Genomic DNA, 25,416 nt, shown 5'->3' on the forward strand with positions numbered 1-25,416 from the left:
ACCCTGGACCCTCTCTGCAATCAAACCACCAGTGTCGGCCTGAACTACACATCATGGAGCTGCAATGCAGGCAAGCAGACTCTTCCCGAAAAAAGAAAAAAAAAAACCCAGGGCCATCTCTGAGCACCTCAATCCTCTAACACTGTGCACTGGGGTCATTAAACAGGGCAAGCTCTACTTGCTGTCTCAAGTTCAAGCTGCTGAGGACGCAGCTCTGGCCATGCTCACTAGCCAACCCAAGCCTCCCGACTCCCATCAAATCATCTCTGACAACCAGGTGGGCAACGCGACCCCCGAAATCTGCATCCTTCTCCTGCTAGAAATGCTCAGATCCCGAGGTCAAACCGCCTAAAGTCTCCTCTGAGGACTTCACCACAGGCAATGGCAGGCACTCTGGCTCAACCAGATCTCCTTTCTCACTCTCTTTCTGCCTCCTTCTGTCTCTTTTTTTGTCTCTTTCTCTTTCTCCTGATTTTTCTCTCTGACTCTGCCCCTGTCTCTGGATTGATGCCACCCTCTGTCAGTCTGTCTTCATGGGACAGACCGTGTTCAAGAGCACTGCCATTTTTGACTGCAAGCGAGAACACTGCATCAACACACCATAACTTATGTGGGACGCCAATAGCTAGCCAGAGAGCCTGGCACCTCCCAAGACAAGTTGCAACACACAAGATCTCCAGTGACCAGAAATGCATGCACCCTTGCAAGCCAATTCGCTTTGGCACCCTCCACTGCCCATGAGCAGAGCTCTCAAGGCAGTCTTGATCTACAGCCTGGGACCCAGAGTGCAATTCCTACAAGGAAGGGATCCCTAGCCGGCCTCCAAACAGGCCTTCCTGGAAGAATCACACCCTGCTGAAGACCACTCCACAAAATAGGTGTCTTTCCTAGCTTTGAGATAGGCTTGAGCCAAGACGGGTGCTCCACTATCATGGGTGGAAGAAAAGCGCTCTCACACCTGTCTCCTCCACCAGGAGGCCAGCAGTCTGAACTTAGCGCTCCCCGGTCAAGCTAGTCCACCAAAGGCCTCCAGCGTGCAGATTTCTACACAGGTCAGCAAGCCTGTTTCAGGTGGGTGTCCCAAGCTAGCATATTTCTAGAGTGCCTACAAGAGAGCCCAAGGTCCAGGGTCCCATGTCTAGCTGTCAGTCTGGCTTGGGAGAGTGGGGATGGCTGCTTGCTTGCCAGCACGCCCCAAATATTCTCTTTTCCCCATGCCCCTGATGGCTAGCAGAGTGGGGGAAAGATCAAGCCCATGGCAAGAGAGTCTGGCTACTGCTGGAGGGGGGCAGGAGCAGCGGAGTGGTTCTCAGGCCTGTGTCTGACTCCCAGAGGACTTGGGTGAGCCAAGGTGCCGGACCTCAGTTTCGATGAGAGCGGCGGTACTGAGTTTTCACTCATTTTGTTCAGCTTTTCCAAGGAATGTTTGACTGGAAATCATCATCGATCCAAGCATGCTGGAGTGCCCTGGTACAGGGATTTTCAGGGCACTCAGGACAGGGTGGGTGTTGGGGAGTGCGAGAAATACCAAGACATGCCCCGTCTTTGTGCAGGTGGCAACGGGTCTCTGCATGGAAATGGGAAGCAACTTGAGGACCTAAGTCTGCTCCAGGTGCGGCAGGCCCGGGAAGCAGCGATGGTAAGTCCTCGCAGCACCACCAAGACCCCAGGATCCTGAGCACCTGGGACAAAGCATGGGAGGCTTACCTTGGGCCTCAGGCCTTCTCCTGCAGGTCACCAACACCAAGCAACTTCACTCGAGGCTCACTGTTTCAGGTGCCATGAGGCCTGGGCAAAGGAAGCTGGGCAACTCTCTCCCCACTATGGCCTTGCAGGCCACGCAATGCCACACTGTGAAGACATCAAAGCACATGCCAACATTACAGTGGGAAGCAGGCAACTGGCTCTGGGATGGATGGGTGGGCCTGGCTCGTCTCAATGGGCAGATCAGATCACATCTGCCCTCTCACCACTCCTGCTCTGCCCTCACCCTCCAGCATGTCAGGCCACATCGGTGCCAGGTTTCCACCAGGGTCTCAGAGCTTGTCCTTGCCCTGGGTCCCTCCCTCCCTCCGTGCCCTTTCAGATCACCTTGGACCCTCTCTGCAATCAAACCACCAGTGTCGGCCTGAACTACACATCATGGAGCTGCAATGCAGGCAAGCAGACTCTTCCCGAAAAAAGAAAAAAAAAAACCCAGGGCCATCTCTGAGCACCTCAATCCTCTAACACTGTGCACTGGGGTCATTAAACAGGGCAAGCTCTACTTGCTGTCTCAAGTTCAAGCTGCTGAGGACGCAGCTCTGGCCATGCTCACTAGCCAACCCAAGCCTCCCGACTCCCATCAAATCATCTCTGACAACCAGGTGGGCAACGCGACCCCCGAAATCTGCATCCTTCTCCTGCTAGAAATGCTCAGATCCCGAGGTCAAACCGCCTAAAATCTCCTCTGAGGACTTCACCACAGGCAATGGCAGGCACTCTGGCTCAACCATATCTCCTTTCTCACTCACTTTCTGCCTCCTTCTGTCTCTTTTTTTGTCTCTTTCTCTTTCTCCTGATTTCTCTCTCTGTCTCTGACCCTGTCTCTGGATTGATGCCACCCTCTGTCAGTCTGTCTTCATGGGACAGACCGTGTTCAAGAGCGCTGCCATTTTTGACTGCAAGCAAGAACACTGCATCAACACACCGTAAATCATGTGGAACGCCAAGGGCTAGCCGGAGAGCCTGGCACCTCCCAAGACAAGTTGCAACACACAAGGTCTCCAGTGACCAGAAATTCATGCACCCTTGCAAGCCAATTCGCTTTGGCACCCTCCACTGCCCATGAGCAGAGCTCTCAAGGCAGTCTTGATCTACAGCCTGGGACCCAGAGTGCAATTCCTACAAGGAAGGGATCCCTAGCCGGCCTCCAAACAGGCCTTCCTGGAAGAATCACACCCTGCTGAAGACCACTCCGCAAAATATGTGTCTTTCCTAGCTTTGAGATAGGCTTGAGCCAAGACGGGTGCTCCACTACCATGGGTGGAAGAAAAGCACTCTCACACCTGTCTCCTCCACCAGGAGGCCAGCAGTCTGACCTTAGCGCTCCCCGGTCAAGCTAGTCCACCAAAGGCCTCCAGCGTGCAGATTTCTACACAGGTCAGCAAGCCTGTTTCAGGTGGGTGTCCCAAGCTAGCATATTTCTAGAGTGCCTACAAGAGAGCCCAAGGTCCAGGGTCCCATGTCTAGCTGTCAGTCTGGCTTGGGAGAGTGGGGATGGCTGCTTGCTTGCCAGCACGCCCCAAATATTCTCTTTTCCCCATGCCCCTGATGGCTAGCAGAGTGGGGGAAAGATCAAGCCCATGGCAAGAGAGTCTGGCTACTGCTGGAGGGGGGCAGGAGCAGCAGAGTGGTTCTCAGGCCTGTGTCTGACTCCCAGAGGACTTGGGTGAGCCAAGGTGCCGGACCTCAGTTTCGATGAGAGCGGCGGTACTGAGTTTTCACTCATTTTGTTCAGCTTTTCCAAGGAATGTTTGACTGGAAATCATCATCGATCCAAGCACGCTGGAGTGCCCTGGTACAGGGATTTTCAGGGCACTCAGGACAGGGTGGGTGTTGGGGAGTGCGAGAAATACCAAGACATGCCCCGTCTTTGTGCAGGTGGCAACGGGTCTCTGCATGGAAATGGGAAGCAACTTGAGGACCTAAGTCTGCTCCAGGTGCAGCAGGCCCGGGAAGCAGGGATGGTAAGTCCTCGCAGCACCACCAAGACCCCAGGATCCTGAGCACCTGGGACAAGGCATGGGAGGCTTACCTTGGGCCTCAGGCCTTCTCCAGCAGGTCACCAACACCAAGCAACTTCACTCGAGGCTCACTGTTTCAGGTGCCATGAGTCCTGGGCAAAGGAAGCTGGGCCACTCTCTCCACACTATGGCCTTGCAGGCCACGCAATGCCACACTGTGAAGACATCAAAGCACATGCCAACATTACAGTGGGAAGCGGGCAACTGGCTCTGGGATGGATGGGTGTGCCTGGCTCGTCTCAATGGGCAGATCAGATCACATCTGCCCTCTCACCACTCCTGCTCTGCCCTCACCCTCCAGCATGCCAGGCCACATCAGTGCCAGGTTTCCACCAGGGTCTCAGAGCTTGTCCTTGCCCTGGTTCCCTCCCTCCCTCCGTGAAATTTCAGATCACCTTGGACCCTCTCTGCAATCAAACCACCATTGTCACCCTGACCTAAAATCATGGAGCTGCAATGCAGGCAAGCAGACTCTTGCCGAAAAAAGAAAAAAAAAACCCAGGGCCATCTCTGAGCACCTCAATCCTCTAACACTGTGCACTGGGGTCATTAAACAGGGCAAGCTCTACTTGCTGTCTCAAGTTCAAACTGCTGAGGACACAGCTCTGGCCATGCTCACTAGCCAACCCAAGCCTCCCGACTCCCATCAAATCATCTCTGACAACCAGGTGGGCAACGCGACCCCCGAAATCTGCATCCTTCTCCTGCTAGAAATGCTGAGATCCCGAGGTCAAACTGCCTAAAGTCTCCTCTGAGGACTTCACCACAGGAAATGGCAGGCACTCTGGCTCAACCAGATCTCCTTTCTCACTCTCTTTCTGCCTCCTTCTGTCTCTTTTTTTGTCTCTTTCTCTTTCTCCTGATTTCTCTCTCTGAATCTGCCCCTGTCTCTGGATTGATGCCACCCTCTGTCAGTCTGTCTTCATGGGACAGACCGTGTTCAAGAGCACTGCCATTTTTGACTGCAAGCGAGAACACTGCATCAACACACCATAACTTATGTGGGACGCCAAAGGCTAGCCAGAGAGCCTGGCACCTCCCAAGACAAGTTGCAACACACAAGATCTCCAGTGACCAGAAATGCATGCACCCTTGCAAGCCAATTCGCTTTGGCACCCTCCACTGCCCATGAGCAGAGCTCTCAAGGCAGTCTTGATCTACAGCCTGGGACACAGAGTGCAATTCCTACAAGGAAGGGATCCCTAGCCGGCCTCCAAACAGGCCTTCCTGGAAGAATCACACCCTGCTGAAGACCACTCCACAAAATAGGTGTCTTTCCTAGCTTTGAGATAGGCTTGAGCCAAGACGGGTGCTCCACTATCATGGGTGGAAGAAAAGCACTCTCACACCTGTCTCCTCCACCAGGAGGCCAGCAGTCTGACCTTAGCGCTCCCCGGTCAAGCTAGTCCACCAAAGGCCTCCAGCGTGCAGATTTCTACACAGGTCAGCAAGCCTGTTTCAGGTGGGTGTCCCAAGCTAGCATATTTCTAGAGTGCCTACAAGAGAGCCCAAGGTCCAGGGTCCCATGTCTAGCTGTCAGTCTGGCTTGGGAGAGTGGGGATGGCTGCTTGCTTGCCAGCACGCCCCAAATATTCTCTTTTCCCCATGCCCCTGATGGCTAGCAGAGTGGGGGAAAGATCAAGCCCATGGCAAGAGAGTCTGGCTACTGCTGGAGGGGGGCAGGAGCAGCGGAGTGGTTCTCAGGCCTGTGTCTGACTCCCAGAGGACTTGGGTGAGCCAAGGTGCCGGACCTCAGATTCGATGAGAGCGGCGGTACTGAGTTTTCACTCATTTTGTTCAGCTTTTCCAAGGAATGTTTGACTGGAAATCATCATCGATCCAAGCACGCTGGAGTGCCCTGGTACAGGGATTTTCAGGGCACTCAGGACAGGGTGGGTGTTGGGGAGTGCGAGAAATACCAAGACATGCCCCGTCTTTGTGCAGGTGGCAACGGGTCTCTGCATGGAAATGGGAAGCAACTTGAGGACCTAAGTCTGCTCCAGGTGCAGCAGGCCCGGGAAGCAGGGATGGTAAGTCCTCGCAGCACCACCAAGACCCCAGGATCCTGAGCACCTGGGACAAGGCATGGGTGGCTTACCTTGGGCCTCAGGCCTTCTCCTGCAGGTCACCAACACCAAGCAACTTCACTTGAGGCTCACTGTTTCAGGTGCCATGAGTCCTGGGCAAAGGAAGCTGGGCCACTCTCTCCCCACTATGGCCTTGCAGGCCACGCAATGCCACACTGTGAAGACATCAAAGCACATGCCAACATTACAGTGGGAAGCGGGCAACTGGCTCTGGGATGGATGGGTGGGCCTGGCTCGTCTCAATGGGCAGATCAGATCACATCTGCCCTCTCACCACTCCTGCTCTGCCCTCACCCTCCAGCATGTCAGGCCACATCGGTGCCAGGTTTCCACCAGGGTCTCAGAGCTTGTCCTTGCCCTGGGTCCCTCCCTCCCTCCGTGCCCTTTCAGATCACCTTGGACCCTCTCTGCAATCAAACCACCAGTGTCGGCCTGAACTACACATCATGGAGCTGCAATGCAGGCAAGCAGACTCTTCCCGAAAAAAGAAAAAAAAAAACCCAGGGCCATCTCTGAGCACCTCAATCCTCTAACACTGTGCACTGGGGTCATTAAACAGGGCAAGCTCTACTTGCTGTCTCAAGTTCAAGCTGCTGAGGACGCAGCTCTGGCCATGCTCACTAGCCAACCCAAGCCTCCCGACTCCCATCAAATCATCTCTGACAACCAGGTGGGCAACGCGACCCCCGAAATCTGCATCCTTCTCCTGCTAGAAATGCTCAGATCCCGAGGTCAAACCGCCTAAAATCTCCTCTGAGGACTTCACCACAGGCAATGGCAGGCACTCTGGCTCAACCAGATCTCCTTTCTCACTCTCTTTCTGCCTCCTTCTGTCTCTTTTTTTGTCTCTTTCTCTTTCTTCTGATTTCTCTCTCTGTCTCTGACCCTGTCTCTGGATTGATGCCACCCTCTGTCAGTCTGTCTTCATGGGACAGACCGTGTTCAATAGCGCTGCCATTTTTGACTGCAAGCAAGAACACTGCATCAAGACACCGTAACTTATGTGGAACGCCAAGGGCTAGCCAGAGAGCCTGGCACCTCCCAAGACAAGTTGCAACACACAAGGTCTCCAGTGACCAGAAATTCATGCACCCTTGCAAGCCAATTCGCTTTGGCACCCTCCACTGCCCATGAGCAGAGCTCTCAAGGCAGTCTTGATCTACAGCCTGGGACCCAGAGTGCAATTCCTACAAGGAAGGGATCCCTAGCCGGCCTCCAAACAGGCCTTCTTGGAAGAATCACACCCTGCTGAAGACCACTCCGCAAAATAGGTTTCTTTCCTAGCTTTGAGATAGGCTTGAGCCAAGACGGGTGCTCCACTACCATGGGTGGAAGAAAAGCACTCTCACACCTGTCTCCTCCACCAGGAGACCTGCAGTCTGACCTTAGCGCTCCCTGGTCAAGCTAGTCCACCAAAGGCCTCCAGCGTGCAGATTTCTACACAGATCAGCACTCCTGTTTCAGGTGCGTGTCCCAAGCTAGAATATTTCTAGAGTGCCTACAAGAGAGCCCAAGGTCCAGCGTACCATGTCTAGCTCTCAGTCTGGCTTGGGAGAGTGGGTTGGCTGCTTGCTTGCCAGCACGCCCCAAATATTCTCTTTTCCCCATGCCCCTGATGGCTAGCAGAGTGGGGGAAAGATCAAGCCCATGGCAAGAGAGTCTGGCTACTGCTGGAGGGGGGCAGGAGCAGCGGAGTGGTTCTCAGGCCTGTGTCTGACTCCCAGAGGACTTGGGTGAGCCAAGGTGCCGGACCTCAGTTTCGATGAGAGCGGCGGTACTGAGTTTTCACTCATTTTGTTCAGCTTTTCCAAGGAATGTTTGACTGGAAATCATCATCGATCCAAGCACGCTGGAGTGCCCTGGTACAGGGATTTTCAGGGCACTCAGGACAGGGTGGGTGTTGGGGAGTGCGAGAAATACCAAGACATGCCCCGTCTTTGTGCAGGTGGCAACGGGTCTCTGCATGGAAATGGGAAGCAACTTGAGGACCTAAGTCTGCTCCAGGTGCGGACAGGCCCGGGAAGCAGGGATGGTAAGTCCTCGCAGCACCACCAAGACCCCAGGATCCTGAGCACCTGGGACTGAAAGACCCCAGCATACTAGCTTAGCCTAACACCATTTCAAGTAAGGTCTGAAAAGCGCGGGGTGTATACGGCCGGCCTCCTGGCCCCAGAAAAGTGTACTAAAGGTCAGAAAAACAACTTGGAGCCAGACAGCAGGCGTGTCAATCTCGGGGGAAAACCACGAACTGCCCTGAGATTGAACCCGGCCTCATTTGAATCGTCCAATCAGAACCCTGTAAACCATGAGCTGCCCTGAGTTTGAACCCGCCCTCTTCGTGCTCCTGCTGCCCGACCCTATAAAAACCCTCCGCTCCAGCCCGTGGATGTGCCAGTCTCTTGAGCTTCTTGAGGGACTGCGTTCCCCCGGGTACCTGTGTTCCTGAATAAAGCCTCTTGCTGTTTGCATCTGACTCGTGGTCTCGGTGTGATCTCTGGGCGAGGGTCTCTCCAGAGGGAAGACTGCCTTCGGGAGTCTTTCATTTGGGGGCTCGTCCGGGATCAGAGACCCCCCGCCTCGGGACCACCGACCCACTGTCAGGAGGTAAGCCGGCCGGCCTTGGTGTATGTCGTTTCTGTCCTGTCAGAGTGTTGTCGGTTTGTCTGAATGTTGAATGTTGTCTGTTTGCGCGCCTGAATCCGTCTGGAGTCAGTGGGGCTGAAGGAGCTGACGAGCTCGGACTTCGCCACTGCGACCCTGGAAGACGTTCCACGGGTCTCTGAAGTCCCCTTCGGGGGCACGGGATGTTGTCTGTTTGCGCACCTGAATCGGTCTGGAGTCAGTGGGGCTGAAGTAGCTGACAAGCTCGGACTTCGCCACTGCGATCCTGGAAGACGTTCCACGGGTCTCTGAAGTCCCCTTCGGGGGCACGGGATGTTGTCTGTTTGCGCGCCTGAATCTGTCTGGAGTCAGTGGGGCTGAAGTAGCTGACAAGCTCGGACTTCGCCACTGCGACCCTGGAAGACGATCCACGGGTCTCTGAAGTCCCCTTCGGGGGCACGGGATGTTGTCTGTTTGCGCGCCTGAATCGGTCTGGAGTCAGTGGGGCTGAAGGAGCTGACGAGCTCGGACTTCGCCACTGCGACCCTGGAAGACGTTCCACGGGTCTCTGAAGTCCCCTTCGGGGGCACGGGAAGTCCCCTTCTGGGGCACGGGAAGTCCCCTTCTGGGGCACGGGAAGTCCCCTCAGGGGCACGGTTTTTCGGGGCCACCCCCGTATCAGAAGGATACGTGGTGCTGGCAGGGGACGGAGAATTCAAACACTCCGTGTCCCCATCTGAGTTTTTGCTTTTGGTTTTACACCGGAGCCGCGCAGCGAAACTGTTTCTTGTTTGTGGTGTCGGTTTGTTTTGCGTTCTTTGTCTAATCCTTCTCCATCCAGGAATTAATATGGGACAGACTGTCGTTACCCCCTTGAGCCTAACTACTGACCATTGGTCGGACGTCAAAGGCCGGGGGAGCAATGAAGGTGTTGTCATCAAGAAAAACAGATGGATGACTCTCTGTGAGGCCGAATGGGTCATGATGAATGTAGGATGGCCACGGGAAGGGTCATTTAATCTCTCTCTCATTTTACAGGTTGAGAGGAAGGTGTTTGCCCCTAGCCCCCATGGGCATCCAGACCAGGTTCCCTACATCACCATTTGGAGATCCCTGGTTGAAAACCCATTCCCCTGGGTCAAGCCCTTCCTCCCACAACCCCCTCTCACTCCCCAACCTTCGGCGCCTCCTAACCCCCTTTCTTCTCTCTACCCAGTCCTTCCCCACAGGGAGCCTTCCAAGCCCCCTGTCCTTCCCCCTGACCCTAACTCTCCTCTTGTAGATCTGCTGGTAAATGAACCGCCGCCCTACCAGCCGACCCAGGCGGCTGCGCTCGCGGCGGCTCCTGCCGCGGCGCCGGCCACGACCTTCCCGGCGGCTGCGCTCGCGGCGCCTCCTGCCGCGGCGCCGGCCGCGACCTTCCCGGCGGCCGCCCCCCCCCCCCCCCCCCCCCCCCCGTGATAACCCCGCTCGCTGGGGACTCGGAGGAAGAAGAGGAAGCAGTCCAGTCCCCCATCGCGGGCCGCCTCAGGGGCCGCCGAGCCGGCACCCCACTAAGTCCAAAGCCTTCCCGCTTCGGGAATGCCTCAACCATCAGTTACAATATTGGCCCTTCTCTGCCTCAGACCTTTATAATTGGAAACAACATAATCCCCCTTTCTCCAGGGATCCTGTTGCCTTGACCAGCCTAATTGCGTCCATCCTAGTGACTCACAGGCCGACTTGGGACGACTGTCAGCAGCTCCTGCAGACCCTCTTAACAGTAGAGGAAAAGCAGAGAGTTTTCCTGGAGGCCCGGAAGCAGGTTCCGGGTGATGACGGGAGGCCAACCCAACTCCCAAATATCATCGATGCAGCTTTTCCCTTGACCCGCCCAGACTGGGACTTCAATACACCTGAAGGTAGGGAGCATCTACGTCTCTATCACCAGTTGCTCTTAGCGGGTCTCCGAGCGGCCGCCAGAAGGCCTACCAATTTGGCTCAGGTAAGGAACATGATACAGGAAGGAAGGAAGGAAGGAAGAAGAAGGAAAGGAAAGGAAAGGAAAGGAAAGGAAAGGAAAGGAAAGGAAAGGAAAGGAAAGGAAAGGAAAGGAAAGGAAAGAAGGAAAGGAAAGGAAAGGAAAGGAAAGGAAAGGAAAGGAAAGGAAAGGAAAGGAAAGGAAAGGAAAGGAAAGGAAAGGAAAGGAAAGGAAAAAGGAAAGGAAAAGGAAAGGAAAGGAAGAATCACCCGCTGCATTTTTAGAGAGGCTGAAGGAGGCTTATAGGATGTATACTCCGTATGATCCAGAAGACCCAGGGCAAGCACCAGGTGTCATCCTGTCATTTATATACCAGTCTAGCTCAGATATCCGAACCAAATTGCAGCGGTTGGAAAGTTTGCAGGCGCTAGGTTTGCCAGATTTATTGAAGGAAGCAGAGAAAGTGTTCAATAAGAGAGAAACTCCTGGGGAGCGTGAGGAAAGGAGATGGCAGAAACAAGAGGAAAGGGACAAGAAACAACATAGGGAGATGAAAAAGGTTTTGGCCGCCGTTGTGTCTCAGGGACAGCGGAGAGAGGGAGATAGGTCGGGAGAGCGAAGGAGGTCACCCCTTGATAAAGATCAATGTGCTTACTGTAAGAAGAAGGGACACTGGGCCCGAGACTGCCCCAAGAAGCCACAAGGACTCCACCGACCCAAGCCCAAAACCGTGGACCTCCTTAATCTAGAGGACTAGGGGAGTCGAGGCCAGGAGCCCCCCCCCCTGAGCCTAGGATAACCCTCAAGATCGGGGGGCAGCCCGTGACCTTCCTGGTTGATACTGGTGCCGAACATTCAGTCCTAACCCATGCCGGAGTGCCTCTTAGCCGGCATTCTGCACTGGTGCAGGGGGCAACTGGAAACAAGAGGTATCACTGGACTGCCGAGAGAAAGGTCCAACTGGCATCAGGGCAAGTAACTCACTACTTCCTGAATATACCTGAATGCCCCCATCCGCTGCTAGGACGGGACCTATTAACCAAATTGAAGGCACAATTCTACTTTGATGAGAAGGGACCAAGAGTCACAGGCCCTAAAGGAGACCCCCTACAAATCCTTGCCCTCAGTTTAGAGGAAGAATACCATTTGTTTGAGGCAGAACCCACGGAGAAGTCACCTGAGGAGCTACAGAACTGGCTGAGAGAGTTTCCTCAGGCCTGGGCAGAGACTGGGGGCTTGGGGTTGGCACGCGATCAGCCACCGCTGATGATCTCACTAAAGGCCTCCGCGATTCCCGTTTCAATCAGACAATACCCAATGTCACGGGAAGCTCATGAGGGGATCAAGCCCCATATTCGGAGGCTCCTGGACCAAGGGGTGTTAAAGCCCTGCCAATCACCTTGGAACACCCCTCTCTTGCCTGTTAAGAAACCGGGGACAGGAGACTACAGGCCGGTCCAGGACTTGAGAGAGGTCAATAAGCGGGTGGAGGACATACACCCCACGGTGCCTAACCCCTATAACCTTCTGAGCACCCTACCACCGACCCACGTCTGGTACACTGTGCTAGACCTGAAGGATGCCTTCTTTTGTTTAAAACTGCACCCTCAGAGTCAACTGCTATTCGCTTTTGAATGGAGGGACCCAGAAAAAGGGCTCTCGGGACAATTAACCTGGACAAGGCTCCCGCAGGGCTTCAAAAATAGCCCAACCCTCTTTGATGAGGCCCTACATGCAGATCTGGCCAGATTCCGGGTTGAACATCCAACCCTGACTCTGCTCCAGTATGTGGGTGATCTACTCCTGGCGGCCAGGAGTCGAACCGAGTGCATGGAGGGCACTCGAGCTTTACTGGCCAGACTTGGGCAGAAGGGCTATAGAGCCTCAGCCACAAAGGCCCAAATATGCCGAGACAAGGTCACCTACCTAGGCTACACCCTGAGCGGGGGGCAAAGATGGTTAACAGAAGCAAGGAAGGAGACGATAATCTCCATCCCCCCTCCTCGGAACGCCCGCCAAGTTCGAGAATTCCTGGGTACGGCTGGGTACTGCCGCCTTTGGATTCCTGGCTTTCCCGAACTGGCAGCCCCATTATACCCCCTCACTAAACCAGGGACCATGTTCCAATGGGAGGAGAAACATCAGAAAGTGTTTCAACAGATCAAGAAGGCCTTACTCGAGGCCCCGGCTCTGGGTCTGCCAGATCTAACCAAGCCCTTTGAGCTGTTTGTGGATGAGAACTCAAGTGTTGCCAAGGGGGTACTGGTGCAAAGACTGGGACCTTGGAGGAGACCTGTAGCGTACTTATCCAAGAAATTGGACCCGTTGGCTACAGGATGGCCTCCATGCCTCCGCATGGTGGCAGCCATTGCCATATTACTCAAAGATGCAGGAAAACTGACTCTGGGACAACCATTGACTGTGCTGGCCTCCCATGCAGTGGAGGCCTTGGTCCGACAACCACCGGACAGATGGCTTTCTAACGCCAGAATGACTTACTATCAAGCCTTACTACTGGACTCAGACCGGGTAAATTTCGGGCCGACAGTTTCCCTTAACCCTGCCACTTTGCTGCCACTGCCTAGCCCCTCCGAGGAGCATGACTGCCTCCAGATTCTAGCCGAAGCACATGGCACCCGCCCTGATCTGACAGATCAGCCGCTCAAGGATCCAGACGCTGTCTGGTACACCGACGGGAGCAGTTTCCTGGAAGAGGGGGAGCGCAGAGCCGGAGCAGCTATAACCACCGAATCGGAAGTGGTATGGGCATCGCCGCTCCCGCCCAGAACATCGGCCCAGCGCGCAGAACTGATTGCGCTCACCCAAGCCCTCCGGATGGCAGAAGGTAAGAAGCTCACAGTTTATACTGACAGCAGATATGCCTTCGCCACTGCGCATGTCCATGGGGAAATTTACAGATGGAGAGGCCTGCTGACGTCCGCGGGTAAGGAAATCAAAAACAAAAAAGAGATCCTGGACCTCCTAAAGGCCCTGTTCCTCCCGCTCCAACTCAGTATTGTCCACTGCCCAGGGCATCAAAAGGATGACTCTGCGGTAGCCAGAGGGAATCGGTTGGCAGATCTGACTGCCCGAACAGTGGCTTCCCAGCCAGCAGGAAACAGCCAGTTGATGGCTATACAAGAACCACAGCCTGAGAGAGAGCCCGTGCCCTATAGCCCAGAAGACCATGAGCTAGCAAAGAAAATGGGGGCGGACTGGGAACAAAGAAGACAGGCATATATACTAGGGGACCGGATGGTCATGCCAACCTCCCATACCCGATATATGCTGAGATTCCTCCATGCATTGACCCATTTGAGCAAAAACAAGATGAAGACCTTATTAGACAGAGAAAACACCTGGGCAGTGCTGCTGAACCAGGATCAGGTACTCCAGCAGGTAACTTCTACCTGCCCAGCCTGTGCTCAAGTCAACGCAGGAAAGGTTCATCTAAACAAGGGGGCCCGCCAAAGAGGCCATCGTCCTGGTGTTCATTGGGAAATAGACTTTACAGAAGTAAAACCTGGACTCTACGGGTACCGGTATCTCCTGGTCTTCGTGGACACCTTTTCTGAATGGATCGAGGCATTTCCAACCAAGAATGAGACGGCTAACGTGGTAACAAAGAAACTGTTGGAAGAAATCTTCCCCAGGTATGGGATGCCTCAAATATTGGGGTCGGATAACGGGCCTGCCTTCGTCTCCCAGGTAAGTCAGAAGGTGGCCAAACTATTGGGGGTTGATTGGAAACTCCATTGGGCATACCGCCCCCAGAGCTCAGGACAGGTAGAACGAGCTAATAGAACAATTAAGGAGACTCTAACCAAATTAACGCTTGCAACTGGCACTAGAGATTGGGTGCTCCTACTTCCCTTGGCTCTCTATCAAGCCCGAAATACCCCCGGCCCACACGGCCTAACCCCTTTTGAGATCATATATGGGGCCCCACCTCCTGTTGTAAACTTTCTCCATCCTGATATTTCCTCTCTATAGTTCAGACCTTGGTATTGACCCAACAATACCAACGACTCAACCAGGTGGGAATGGAGCCACATCCCTATTCTTCCCCATGAATGGAGGATTCCATTCCCTGAGATAAGAAAATGGGGGAATGAAAGACCCCAGCATACTAGCTTAGCCTAACGCCATTTCAAGTAAGGTCTGAAAAGCGCGGGGTGTATACGGCCGACCTCCTGGCCCCAGAAAAGGGTACTAAAGGTCAGAAAAACAACTTGGAGCCAGAGAGCAGGCATGTCAAGCTCGGGGGAAAAACCACGAGCTGCCCTGAGTTTGAACCCGGCCTCATTTGAATCTTCCAATCAGAACCCTGTAAACCATTAGCTGCCCTGAGTTTGAACCCGCCCTCCTCGTGCTCCTGCTGCCCGAACCTATAAAAACCCTCTGCTCCAGCCCCTGGGCGCGCCAGTCTCTTGAGCTTCTTGAGGGACTGCGTTGCCCCGGGTACCTGTGTTCCTGAATAAAGCCTCTTGCTGTTTGCATCTGACTCGTGGTCTCGGTGTGATCTCTGGGCGAGGGTCTCTCCAGAGGGAAGACTGCCTTTGGGGGTCTTTCAGGACAAGGCATGGGAGGCTTACCTTGGGCCTCAGGCCTTCTCCTGCAGGTCACCAACACCAAGCAACTTCACTCGAGGATCACTGTTTCAGGTGCCATGAGTCCTGGGCAAAGGAAGCTGGGCCACTCTCTCCACACTATGGCCTTGCAGGCCACGCAATGCCACACTGTGAAGACATCAAAGCACATGCCAACATTACAGTGGGAAGCGGGCAACTGGCTCTGGGATGGATGGGTGGGCTTGGCTCGTCACAATGGGCAGATCAGATCACATCAGCCCTCTCACCACTCCTGCTCTGCCCTCACCCTCCAGCATGCCAGGCCACATCGGTGCCAGGTTTCCACAAGTGTCTCAGAGCTTGTCCTTGCCCTGGGTCCCTCCCTCCCTCCGAGCCCTTTCAGATCACCTTGGACCCTCTCTGCAATCAAACCACCAGTGTCGGCCTGACCTACACATCATGGAGCTGCAATGCAGGCAAGCAGACTCTTGCCGAAAAAAGAAAAAAAAAACCCAGGGCCATCTCTTAGCACCTCAATCCTCTAACACTGTGCACTGGGGTCATTAAACAGGGCAAGCTCTACTTGCTGTCTCAAGCTCAAGCTGCTGAGGACGCAGTTCTGGCCATGCTCACTAGCCAACCCAAGCCTCCCGACTCCCATCAAATCATCTCTGACAACCAGGTGGGCAACGCTACCCCCGTAATCTGCATCCTTATCCTGCTAGAAATGCTGAGATCCCGAGGTCAAACCGCCTAAAGTCTCCTCTGAGGACTTCACCACAGGCAATGGCAGGCACTCTGGCTCAACCAGATCTCCTTTCTCACTCTCTTTCTGCCTCCTTCTGTCTCTTTTTTTGTCTCTTTCTCTTTCTCCTGATTTCTCTCTCTGTCTCTGCCCCTGTCTCTGGATTGATGCCACCCTCTGTCAGTCTGTCTTCATGGGACAGACCGTGTTCAAGAGCGCTGCCATTTTTGACTGCAAGCGAGAACACTGCATCAACACACCGTAACTTATGTGGGACACCAAGGGCTAGCCAGAGAGCCTGGCACCTCCCAAGACAAGTTGCAACACACAAGGTCTCCAGTGACCAGAAATGCATGCACCCTTGCAAGCCAATTCGCTTTGGCACCCTCCACTGCCCATGAGCAGAGCTCTCAAGGCAGTCTTGATCTACAGCCTGGGACCCAGAGTGCAATTCCTACAAGGAAGGGATCCCTAGCCAGCCTCCAAACAGGCCTTCCTGGAAGAATCACACCCTGCTGAAGACCACTCCGCAAAATAGGTGTCTTTCCTAGCTTTGAGATAGGCTTGAGCCAAGACGGGTGCTCCACTACCATGGGTGGAAGAAAAGCACTCTCACACCTGTCTCCTCCACCAGGATGCCAGCAGTCTGACCTTAGCGCTCCCCGGTCAAGCTAGTCCACCAAAGGCCTCCAGCATGCAGATTTCTACACAGGTCAGCACGCCTGTTTCAGGTGGGTGTCCCAAGCTAGCATATTTCTAGAGTGCCTACAAGAGAGCCCAAGGTCCAGGGTCCCATGTCTAGCTGTCAGTCTGGCTTGGGAGAGTGGGGATGGCTGCTTGCTTGCCAGCACGCCCCAAATATTCTCTTTTCCCCATGCCCCTGATGGCTAGCAGAGTGGGGGAAAGATCAAGCCCATGGCAAGAGAGTCTGGCTACTGCGGGAGGGGGGCAGGAGCAGCGGAGTGGTTCTCAGGCCTGTGTCTGACTCCCAGAGGACTTGGGTGAGCCAAGGTGCCGGACCTCAGTTTCGATGAGAGCGGCGGTACTGAGTTTTCACTCATTTTGTTCAGCTTTTCCAAAGAATATTTGACAGGAAATCATCATCGATCCAAGCACGCTGGAGTGACCCGGAACAGGGATTTTCAGGGCACTCAGGACAGGGTGGGTGTTGGGGAGTGCGAGAAATACCAAGACATGCCCCGTCTTTGTGCAGGTGACAACGGGTCTCTGCATGGAAATGGGAAGCAACTTGAGGACCTAAGTCTGCTCCAGGTGCGGCAGGCCCGGGAAGCAGGGATGGTAAGTCCTCGCAGCACCACCAAGACCCCTGGATCCTGAGCACCGGGGACAAGGCATGGGAGGCTTACCTTGACCTCAGGTCTTCTCCTGCAGGTCACCAACACCAAGCAACTTCACTCGAGGCTCACTGTTTCAGGTGCCATGAGTCCTGGGCAAAGGAAGCTGGGCCACTCTCTCCGCACTATGGCCTTGCAGGCCACGCAATGCCACACTGTGAAGACATCAAAGCACATGCCAACATTACAGTGGGAAGCGGGCAACTGGCTCTGGGATGGATGGGTGGTCCTGGCTCGTTTCAATGGGCAGATCAGATCACATCTGCCCTCTCACCACTCCTAATCTGCCCTCACCCTCCAGCATGCCAGGCCACATCGGTGCCAGGTTTCCACCAGGGTCTCAGAGCTTGTCCTTGCCCTGGGTCCCTCCTTCCCTCCGTGCCCTTTCAGATCACCTTGGACCCTCTCTGCAATCAAACCACCAGTGTCGGCCTGACCTACACATCATGGAGCTGCAATGCAGGCAAGCAGACTCTTCCCGAAAAAAGAAAAAAAAAAACCAGGGCCATCTCTTAGCATCTCAATCCTCTAACACTGTGCACTGGGGTCATTAAACAGGGCAAGCTCTACTTGCTGTCTCAAGTTCAAGATGCTGAGGAAACAGCTCTGGCCATGCTCACTAGCCAACCCAAGCCTCCCGACTCCCATCAAATCATCTCTGACAACCAGGTCGGCAACGCTAACCCCGAAATCTGCATCTTTCTCCTGCTAGAAATGCTGAGATCCCGAGGTCAAACCGCCTAAAGTCTCCTCTGAGGACTTCACCACAGGCAATGGCAGGCACTCTGGCTCAACCAGATCTCCTTTCTCACTCTCTTTCTGCCTCCTTCTGTCTCTGTTTTTGTCCCTTTCTCTTTCTCCTGATTTCTCTCTCTGTCTCTGACCCTGTCTCTGGATTGATGCCACCCTCTGTCAGTCTGTCTTCATGGGACAGACCGTGTTCAAGAGCGCTGCCATTTTTGACTGCAAGCGAGAACACTGCATCAACACACCGTAACTTATGTGGGACGCCAAGGGCTAGCCAGAGAGCCTGGCACCTCCCAAGACAAGTTGCAACACACAAGGTCTCCAGTGACCAGAAATGCATGCACCCTTGCAAGCCAATTCGCTTTGGCACCCTCCACTGCCCATGAGCAGAGCTCTCGAGGCAGTCTTGATCTACAGCCTGGGCCCCAGAGTGCAATTCCTACAAGGAAGGGATTCCTAGCCGGCCTCCAAACAGGCCTTCCTGGAAGAATCACACCCTGCTGAAGACCACTCCGCAAAATAGGTGTCTTTCCTAGCTTTGAGATAGGCTTGAGCCAAGACGGGTGCTCCACTACCATGGGTGGAAGAAAAGCACTCTCACACCTGTCTCCTCCACCAGGAGGCCAGCAGTCTGACCTTAGTGCTCCCCGGTCAAGCTAGTCCACCAAAGGCCTCCAGCGTGCAGATTTCTACACAGGTCAGCATGCCTGTTTCAGGTGGGTCTCCCAAGCTAGCATATTTCTAGAGTGCCTACAAGAGAGCCCAAGGTCCAGGGTCCCATATCTAGCTGTCAGTCTGGCTTGGGAGAGTGGGGATGGCTGCTTGCTTGCCAGCAAGCCCCAAATATTCTCTTTTCCCCATGCCCCTGATGGCTAGCAGAGTGGGGGAAAGATCAAGCCCATGGCAAGAGAGTCTGGCTACTGCTGGAGGGGGGCAGGAGGAGCGGAGTGGTTCTCAGGCCTGTGTGTGACTCCCAGAGGACTTGGGTGAGCCAAGGTGCCGTACCTCAGTTTCGATGAGAGCAGCGGTACTGAGTTTTCACTCATTTTGTTCAGCTTTTCCAAGGAATGTTTGACTGGAAATCATCATCGATCCAAGCACGCTGGAGTGCCCTGGTACAGGGATTTTCAGGGTACTCAGGACAGGGTGGGTGTTGGGGAGTGCGAGAAATACCAAGACATGCCCCGTCTTTGTGCAGGTGGCAACGGGTCTCTGCATGGACATGGGAAGCAACTTGAGGACCTAAGTCTGCTCCAGGTGCAGACAGGCCCGGGAAGCAGGGATGGTAAGTCCTCACAGCACCACCAAGACCCCAGGATCCTGAGCACCTGGGACAAGGCATGGGAGGCTTACCTTGGGCCTCAGGCCTTCTCCTGCAGGTCACCAACACCAAGCAACTTCACTCGAGGCTCACAGTTTCAGGTGCCATGAGTCCTGGGCAAAGGAAGCTGGGCCACTCTCTCCGCACTATGGCCTTGCAGGCCACGCAATGCCACACTGTGAAGACATCAAAGCACATGGCAACATTACAGTGGGAAGCGGGCAACTGGCTCTGGGATGGATGGGTGGGCCTGGCTCGTTTCAATGGGCAGATCAGATCACATCTGCCCTCTCACCACTCCTGCTCTGCCCTCACCCTCCAGCATGCCAGGCCACATCGGTGCCAGGTTTCCACCAGGGACTCAGAGCTTGTCCTTGCCCTGGGTCCCTCCTTCCCTCCGTGCCCTTTCAGATCACCTTGGACCCTCTCTGCAATCAAACCACCAGTGTCGGCCTGACCTACACATCATGGAGCTGCAATGCAGGCAAGCAGACTCTTCCCGAAAAAAGAAAAAAAAAAAAACCCAGGGCCATCTCTTAGCACCGCAATCCTCTAACACTGTGCACTGGGGTCATTAAACAGGGCAAGCTCTACTTGCTGTCTCAAGTTCAAGTTGCTGAGGACGCAGCTCTGGCCATGCTCACTAGCCAACCCAAGCCTCCCGACTCCCATCAAATCATCTCTGACAACCAGGTCGGCAACGCTAACCCCGAAATCTGCATCTTTCTCCTGCTAGAAATGCTGAGATCCCGAGGTCAAACCGCCTAAAGTCTCCTCTGAGGACTTCACCACAGGCAATGGCAGGCACTCTGGCTCACCAGATCTCCTTTCTCACTCTCTTTCTGCCTCCTTCTGTCTCTTTTTTTTGTCTCTTTCTCTTTCTCCTGATTTCTCTCTCTGTCTCTGCCCCTGTCTCTGGATTGATGCCACCCTCTGTCAGTCTGTCTTCATGGGACAGACCGTGTTCAAGAGCACTGCCATTTTTGACTGCAAGCGAGAACACTGCATCAACACACCGTAACTTATGTGGGACGCCAAGGGCTAGCCAGAGAGCCTGGCACCTCCCAAGACAAGTTGCAACACACAAGGTCTCCAGTGACCAGAAATGCATGCACCCTTGCATGCCAATTCGCTTTGGCACCCTCCACTGCCCATGAGCAGAGCTCTCAAGGCAGTCTTGATCTACAGCCTGGGACCCAGAGTGCAATTCCTACAAGGAAGGGATCCCTAGCCGGCCTCCAAACAGGCCTTCCTGGAAGAATCACACCCTGCTGAAGACCACTCCGCAAAATAGGTGTCTTTCCTAGCTTTGAGATAGGCTTGAGCCAAGACGGGTGCTCCACTACCATGGGTGGAAGAAAAGCACTCTCACACCTGTCTCCTCCACCAGGAGGCCAGCAGTCTGACCTTAGCGCTCCCCGGTCAAGCTAGTCCACCAAAGGCCTCCAGCGTGCAGATTTCTACACATCAGCATGCCTGTTTCAGGTGGGTGTCCCAAGCTAGCATATTTCTAGAGTGCCTACAAGAGAGCCCAAGGTCCAGGGTCCCATGTCTAGCTGTCAGTCTGGCTTGGGAGAGTGGGGATGGCTGCTTGCTTGCCAGCACGCCCCAAATATTCTCTTTTCCCCATGCCCCTGATGGCTAGCAGAGTGGGGGAAAGATCAATCCCATGGCAAGAGAGTCTGGCTACTGCTGGAGGGGCGCAGGAGCAGCGGAGTGGTTCTCAGGCCTGTGTCTGACTCCGAGAGGACTTGTGTGAGCCAAGGTGCCGGACCTCAGTTTCGATGAGAGCGGCGGTACTGAGTTTTCACTCATTTTGTTCAGCTTTTCCAAGGAATGTTTGACTGGAAATCATCATCGATCCAAGCACGCTGGAGTGCCCCGGTACAGGGATTTTCAGGGCACTCAGGACAGTGTGGGTGTTGGGGAGTGCGAGAAATACCAAGACATGCCCCGTCTTTGTGCAGGTGGCAACGGGTCTCTACATGGAAATGGGAAGCAACTTGAGGACCTAAGTCTGCTTCAGGTGCGGCAGGCCCGGGAAGCAGGGATGGTAAGTCCTCGCAGCACCACCAAGACCCCAGGATCCTGAGCACCTGGGACAAGGCATGGGAGGCTTACCTTGGCCTCAGGTCTTCTCCTGCAGGTCACCAACACCAAGCAACTTCACTCGAGGCTCACTGTTTCAGGTGCCATGAGTCCTGGGCAAAGGAAGCTGGGCCACTCTCTCCGCACTATGGCCTTGCAGGCCACGCAATGCCACACTGTGAAGACATCAAAGCACATGCCAACATTACAGTGGGAAGCGGGCAACTGGCTCTGGGATGGATGGGTGGTCCTGGCTCGTTTCAATGGGCAGATCAGATCACATCTGCCCTCTCACCACTCCTAATCTGCCCTCACCCTCCAGCATGCCAGGCCACATCGGTGCCAGGTTTCCACCAGGGTCTCAGAGCTTGTCCTTGCCCTGGGTCCCTCCTTCCCTCCGTGCCCTTTCAGATCACCTTGGACCCTCTCTGCAATCAAACCACCAGTGTCGGCCTGACCTACACATCATGGAGCTGCAATGCAGGCAAGCAGACTCTTCCCGAAAAAAGAAAAAAAAAACCCCAGGGCCATCTCTTAGCATCTCAATCCTCTAACACTGTGCACTGGGGTCATTAAACAGGGCAAGCTCTACTTGCTGTCTCAAGTTCAAGCTGCTGAGGACGCAGCTCTGGCCATGCTCACTAGCCAACCCAAGCCTCCCGACTCCCATCAAATCATCTCTGACAACCAGGTCGGCAACGTTAACCCCGAAATCTGCATCTTTCTCCTGCTAGAAATGCTGAGATCCCGAGGTCAAACCGCCTAAAGTCTCCTCTGAGGACTTCACTACAGGCAATGGCAGGCACTCTGGCTCAACCAGATCTCCTTTCTCACTCTCTTTCTGCCTCCTTCTGTCTCTGTTTTTGTCTCTTTCTCTTTCTCCTGATTTCTCTCTCTATCTCTGACCCTGTCTCTGGATTGATGCCACCCTCTGTCAGTCTGTCTTCATGGGACAGACCGTGTTCAAGAGCGCTGCCATTTTTGACTGCAAGCGAGAACACTGCATCAACACACCATAACTTATGTGGGACGCCAAGGGCTAGCCAGAGAGCCTGGCACCTCCCAAGACAAGTTGCAACACACAAGGTCTCCAGTGACCAGAAATGCATGCACCCTTGCAAGCCAATTCGCTTTGGCACCCTCCACTGCCCATGAGCAGAGCTCTCGAGGCAGTCTTGATCTACAGCCTGGGCCCCAGAGTGCAATTCCTACAAGGAAGGGATCCCTAGCCGGCCTCCAAACAGTCCTTCCTGGAAGAATCACACCCTGCTGAAGACCACTCCGCAAAATAGGTGTCTTTCCTAGCTTTGAGATAGGCTTGAGCCAAGACGGGTGCTCCACTACCATGGGTGGAAGAAAAGCACTCTCACACCTGTCTCCTCCACCAGGAGGCCAGCAGTCTGACCTTAGCGCTCCCCGGTCAAGCTAGTCCACCAAAGGCCTCCAGCGTGCAGATTTCTACACAGGTCAGCATGCCTGTTTCAGGTGGGTCTCCCAAGCTAGCATATTTCTAGAGTGCCTACAAGAATGACCAAGGTCCAGGGTCCCATATCTAGCTGTCAGTCTGGCTTGGGAGAGTGGGGATGGCTGCTTGCTTGCCAGCAAGCCCCAAATATTCTCTTTTCCCCATGCCCCTGATGGCTAGCAGAGTGGGGGAAAGATCAAGCCCATGGCAAGAGAGTCTGGCTACTGCTGGAGGGGGGCAGGAGGAGCGGAGTGGTTCTCAGGCCTGTGTGTGACTCCCAGAGGACTTGGGTGAGCCAAGGTGCCGTACCTCAGTTTCGATGAGAGCAGCGGTACTGAGTTTTCACTCATTTTGTTCAGCTTTTCCAAGGAATGTTTGCCTGGAAATCATCATCGATCCAAGCACGCTGGAGTGCCCTGGTACAGGGATTTTCAGGGCACTCAGGACAGGGTGGGTGTTGGGGAGTGCGAGAAATACCAAGACATGCCCCGTCTTTGTGCAGGTGGCAACGGGTCTCTGCATGGACATGGGAAGCAACTTGAGGACCTAAGTCTGCTCCAGGTGCAGACAGGCCCGGGAAGCAGGGATGGTAAGTCCTCGCAGCACCACCAAGACCCCAGGATCCTGAGCACCTGGGACAAGGCATGGGAGGCTTACCTTGGGCCTCAGGCCTTCTCCTGCAGGTCACCAACACCAAGCAACTTCACTCGAGGCTCACAGTTTCAGGTGCCATGAGTCCTGGGCAAAGGAAGCTGGGCCACTCTCTCCGCACTATGGCCTTGCAGGCCACGCAATGCCACACTGTGAAGACATCAAAGCACATGCCAACATTACAGTGGGAAGCGGGTAACTGGCTCTGGGATGGATGGGTGGGCCTGGCTCGTCTCAATGGGCAGATCAGATCACATCTGCCCTCTCACCACTCCTGCTCTGCCCTCACCCTCCAGCATGCCAGGCCACATCGGTGCCAGGTTTCCACCAGGGTCTCAGAGCTTGTCCTTGCCCTGGGTCCCTCCTTCCCTCAGTGCCCTTTCAGATCACCTTGGACCCTCTCTGCTATCAAACCACCAGTGTCGGCCTGACCTACACATCATGGAGATGCAATGCAGGCAAGCAGACTCTTCCCGAAAAAAGAAAAAAAAAAACCAGGGCCAACTCTTAGCACCTCAATCCTCTAACACTGTGCACTGGGGTCATTAAACAGGGCAAGCTCTACTTGCTTTCTCAAGTTCAAGCTGCTGAGGACGCAGCTCTGGCCATGCTCACTAGCCAACCCAAGCCTCCCGAATCCCATCAAATCATCTCTGACAACCAGGTGGGCAACGCTAACCCCGAAATCTGCATCTTTCTCCTGCTAGAAATGCTGAGATCCCGAGGTCAAACCGCCTAAAGTCTCCTCTGAGGACTTCACCACAGGCAATGGCAGGCACTCTGGCTCAACCAGATCTCCTTTCTCACTCTCTTTCTGCCTCCTTCTGTCTCTTTTTTTGTCTCTTTCTCTTTCTCCTGATTTCTCTCTCTGTCTCTGACCCTGTCTCTGAATTGATGCCACCCTCTGTCAGTCTGTCTTCATGGGACAGACCGTGTTCAAGAGCGCTGCCATTTTTGACTGCAAGGGAGAACACTGCATCAACACACCGTAACTTATGTGGGACGCCAAAGGCTAGCCAGAGAGCCTGGCACCTCCCAAGACAAGTTGCAACACACAAGGTCTCCTGTGACCAGAAATGCATGCACCCTTGCAAGCCAATTCGCTTTGGCACCCTCCACTGCCCATGAGCAGAGCTCTCAAGGCAGTCTTGATCTACAGCCTGGGACCCAGAGTGCAATTCCTACAAGGAAGGGATCCCTAGCCGGCCTCCAAACAGGCCTTCCTGGAAGAATCACACCCTGCTGAAGACCACTCCGCAAAATAGGTGTCTTTCCTAGCTTTGAGATAGGCTTGAGCCAAGACGGGTGCTCCACTACCATGGGTGGAAGAAAAGCACTCTCACACCTGTCTCCTCCACCAGGAGGCCAGCAGTCTGACCTTAGCGCTCCCCGGTCAAGCTAGTCCACCAAAGGTCTCCAGTGTGCAGATTTCTACACAGGTCAGCACGCCTGTTTCAGGTGGGTGTCCCAAGCTAGCATATTTCTAGAGTGCCTACAAGAGAGCCCAAGGTCCAGGGTCCCATGTCTAGCTGTCAGTCTGGCTTGGGAGAGTGGGGATGGCTGCTTGCTTGCCAGCACGCCCCAAATATTGTCTTTTCCCCATGCCCCTGATGGCTAGCAGAGTGGGGGAAAGATCAAGCCCATGGCAAGAGAGTCTGGCTACTGCTGGAGGGGGGCAGGAGCAGCGGAGTGGTTCTCAAGCCTGTGTCTGACTCCCAGAGGACTTGGGTGAGCCAAGGTGCCGGACCTCAGTTTCGATGAGAGCGGCGGTACTGAGTTTTCACTCATTTTGTTCAGCTTTTCCAAGGAATGTTTGACTGGAAATCATCATCGATCCAAGCACGCTGGTGTGCCCTGGTACAGGGATTTTCAGGGCACTCAGGACAGGGTGGGTGTTGGGGAGTGCGAGAAATACCAAGACATGCCCCGTCTTTGAGCAGGTGGCAACGGGTCTCTGCATGGAAATGGGAAGCAACTTGAGGACCTAAGTCTGCTCCAGGTGCAGACAGGCCCGGGAAGCAGGGATGGTAAGACCTCGCA

The 25,416-nt window shown here is 54.5% G+C and overlaps 9 non-coding genes across 9 annotated transcripts; all 9 read right to left on the reverse strand.

Annotated features, from left to right (window-relative positions):
• Positions 1-1,356: 1,356 nt before the first annotated feature.
• LOC143271446 (small nucleolar RNA SNORD116) lies at positions 1,357-1,450 on the reverse strand. The gene has a single exon (XR_013048667.1). It is a non-coding gene; the product is annotated as a small nucleolar RNA SNORD116 (small nucleolar RNA).
• Positions 1,451-3,445: 1,995 nt separating this feature from the next.
• On the reverse strand, positions 3,446-3,539 carry LOC143271447 (small nucleolar RNA SNORD116). The gene has a single exon (XR_013048668.1). It is a non-coding gene; the product is annotated as a small nucleolar RNA SNORD116 (small nucleolar RNA).
• Positions 3,540-5,532: 1,993 nt separating this feature from the next.
• On the reverse strand, positions 5,533-5,626 carry LOC143271526 (small nucleolar RNA SNORD116). Its single transcript, XR_013048748.1, has one exon. It is a non-coding gene; the product is annotated as a small nucleolar RNA SNORD116 (small nucleolar RNA).
• A 1,994-nt stretch (positions 5,627-7,620) lies between these two features.
• On the reverse strand, positions 7,621-7,714 carry LOC143271448 (small nucleolar RNA SNORD116). Its single transcript, XR_013048669.1, has one exon. It is a non-coding gene; the product is annotated as a small nucleolar RNA SNORD116 (small nucleolar RNA).
• A 9,051-nt stretch (positions 7,715-16,765) lies between these two features.
• LOC143271568 (small nucleolar RNA SNORD116) lies at positions 16,766-16,859 on the reverse strand. The gene has a single exon (XR_013048789.1). It is a non-coding gene; the product is annotated as a small nucleolar RNA SNORD116 (small nucleolar RNA).
• Positions 16,860-18,852: 1,993 nt separating this feature from the next.
• LOC143271566 (small nucleolar RNA SNORD116) lies at positions 18,853-18,946 on the reverse strand. Its single transcript, XR_013048787.1, has one exon. It is a non-coding gene; the product is annotated as a small nucleolar RNA SNORD116 (small nucleolar RNA).
• Positions 18,947-20,942: 1,996 nt separating this feature from the next.
• On the reverse strand, positions 20,943-21,036 carry LOC143271449 (small nucleolar RNA SNORD116). The gene has a single exon (XR_013048670.1). It is a non-coding gene; the product is annotated as a small nucleolar RNA SNORD116 (small nucleolar RNA).
• A 1,994-nt stretch (positions 21,037-23,030) lies between these two features.
• On the reverse strand, positions 23,031-23,124 carry LOC143271567 (small nucleolar RNA SNORD116). Its single transcript, XR_013048788.1, has one exon. It is a non-coding gene; the product is annotated as a small nucleolar RNA SNORD116 (small nucleolar RNA).
• A 1,995-nt stretch (positions 23,125-25,119) lies between these two features.
• LOC143271450 (small nucleolar RNA SNORD116) lies at positions 25,120-25,213 on the reverse strand. The gene has a single exon (XR_013048671.1). It is a non-coding gene; the product is annotated as a small nucleolar RNA SNORD116 (small nucleolar RNA).
• Positions 25,214-25,416: the final 203 nt, after the last annotated feature.

The sequence above is a fragment of the Peromyscus maniculatus genome, chromosome 1 (assembly GCF_049852395.1).
Source record: "Peromyscus maniculatus bairdii isolate BWxNUB_F1_BW_parent chromosome 1, HU_Pman_BW_mat_3.1, whole genome shotgun sequence".
NCBI classification, from domain to species: Eukaryota; Metazoa; Chordata; class Mammalia; order Rodentia; family Cricetidae; genus Peromyscus; species Peromyscus maniculatus.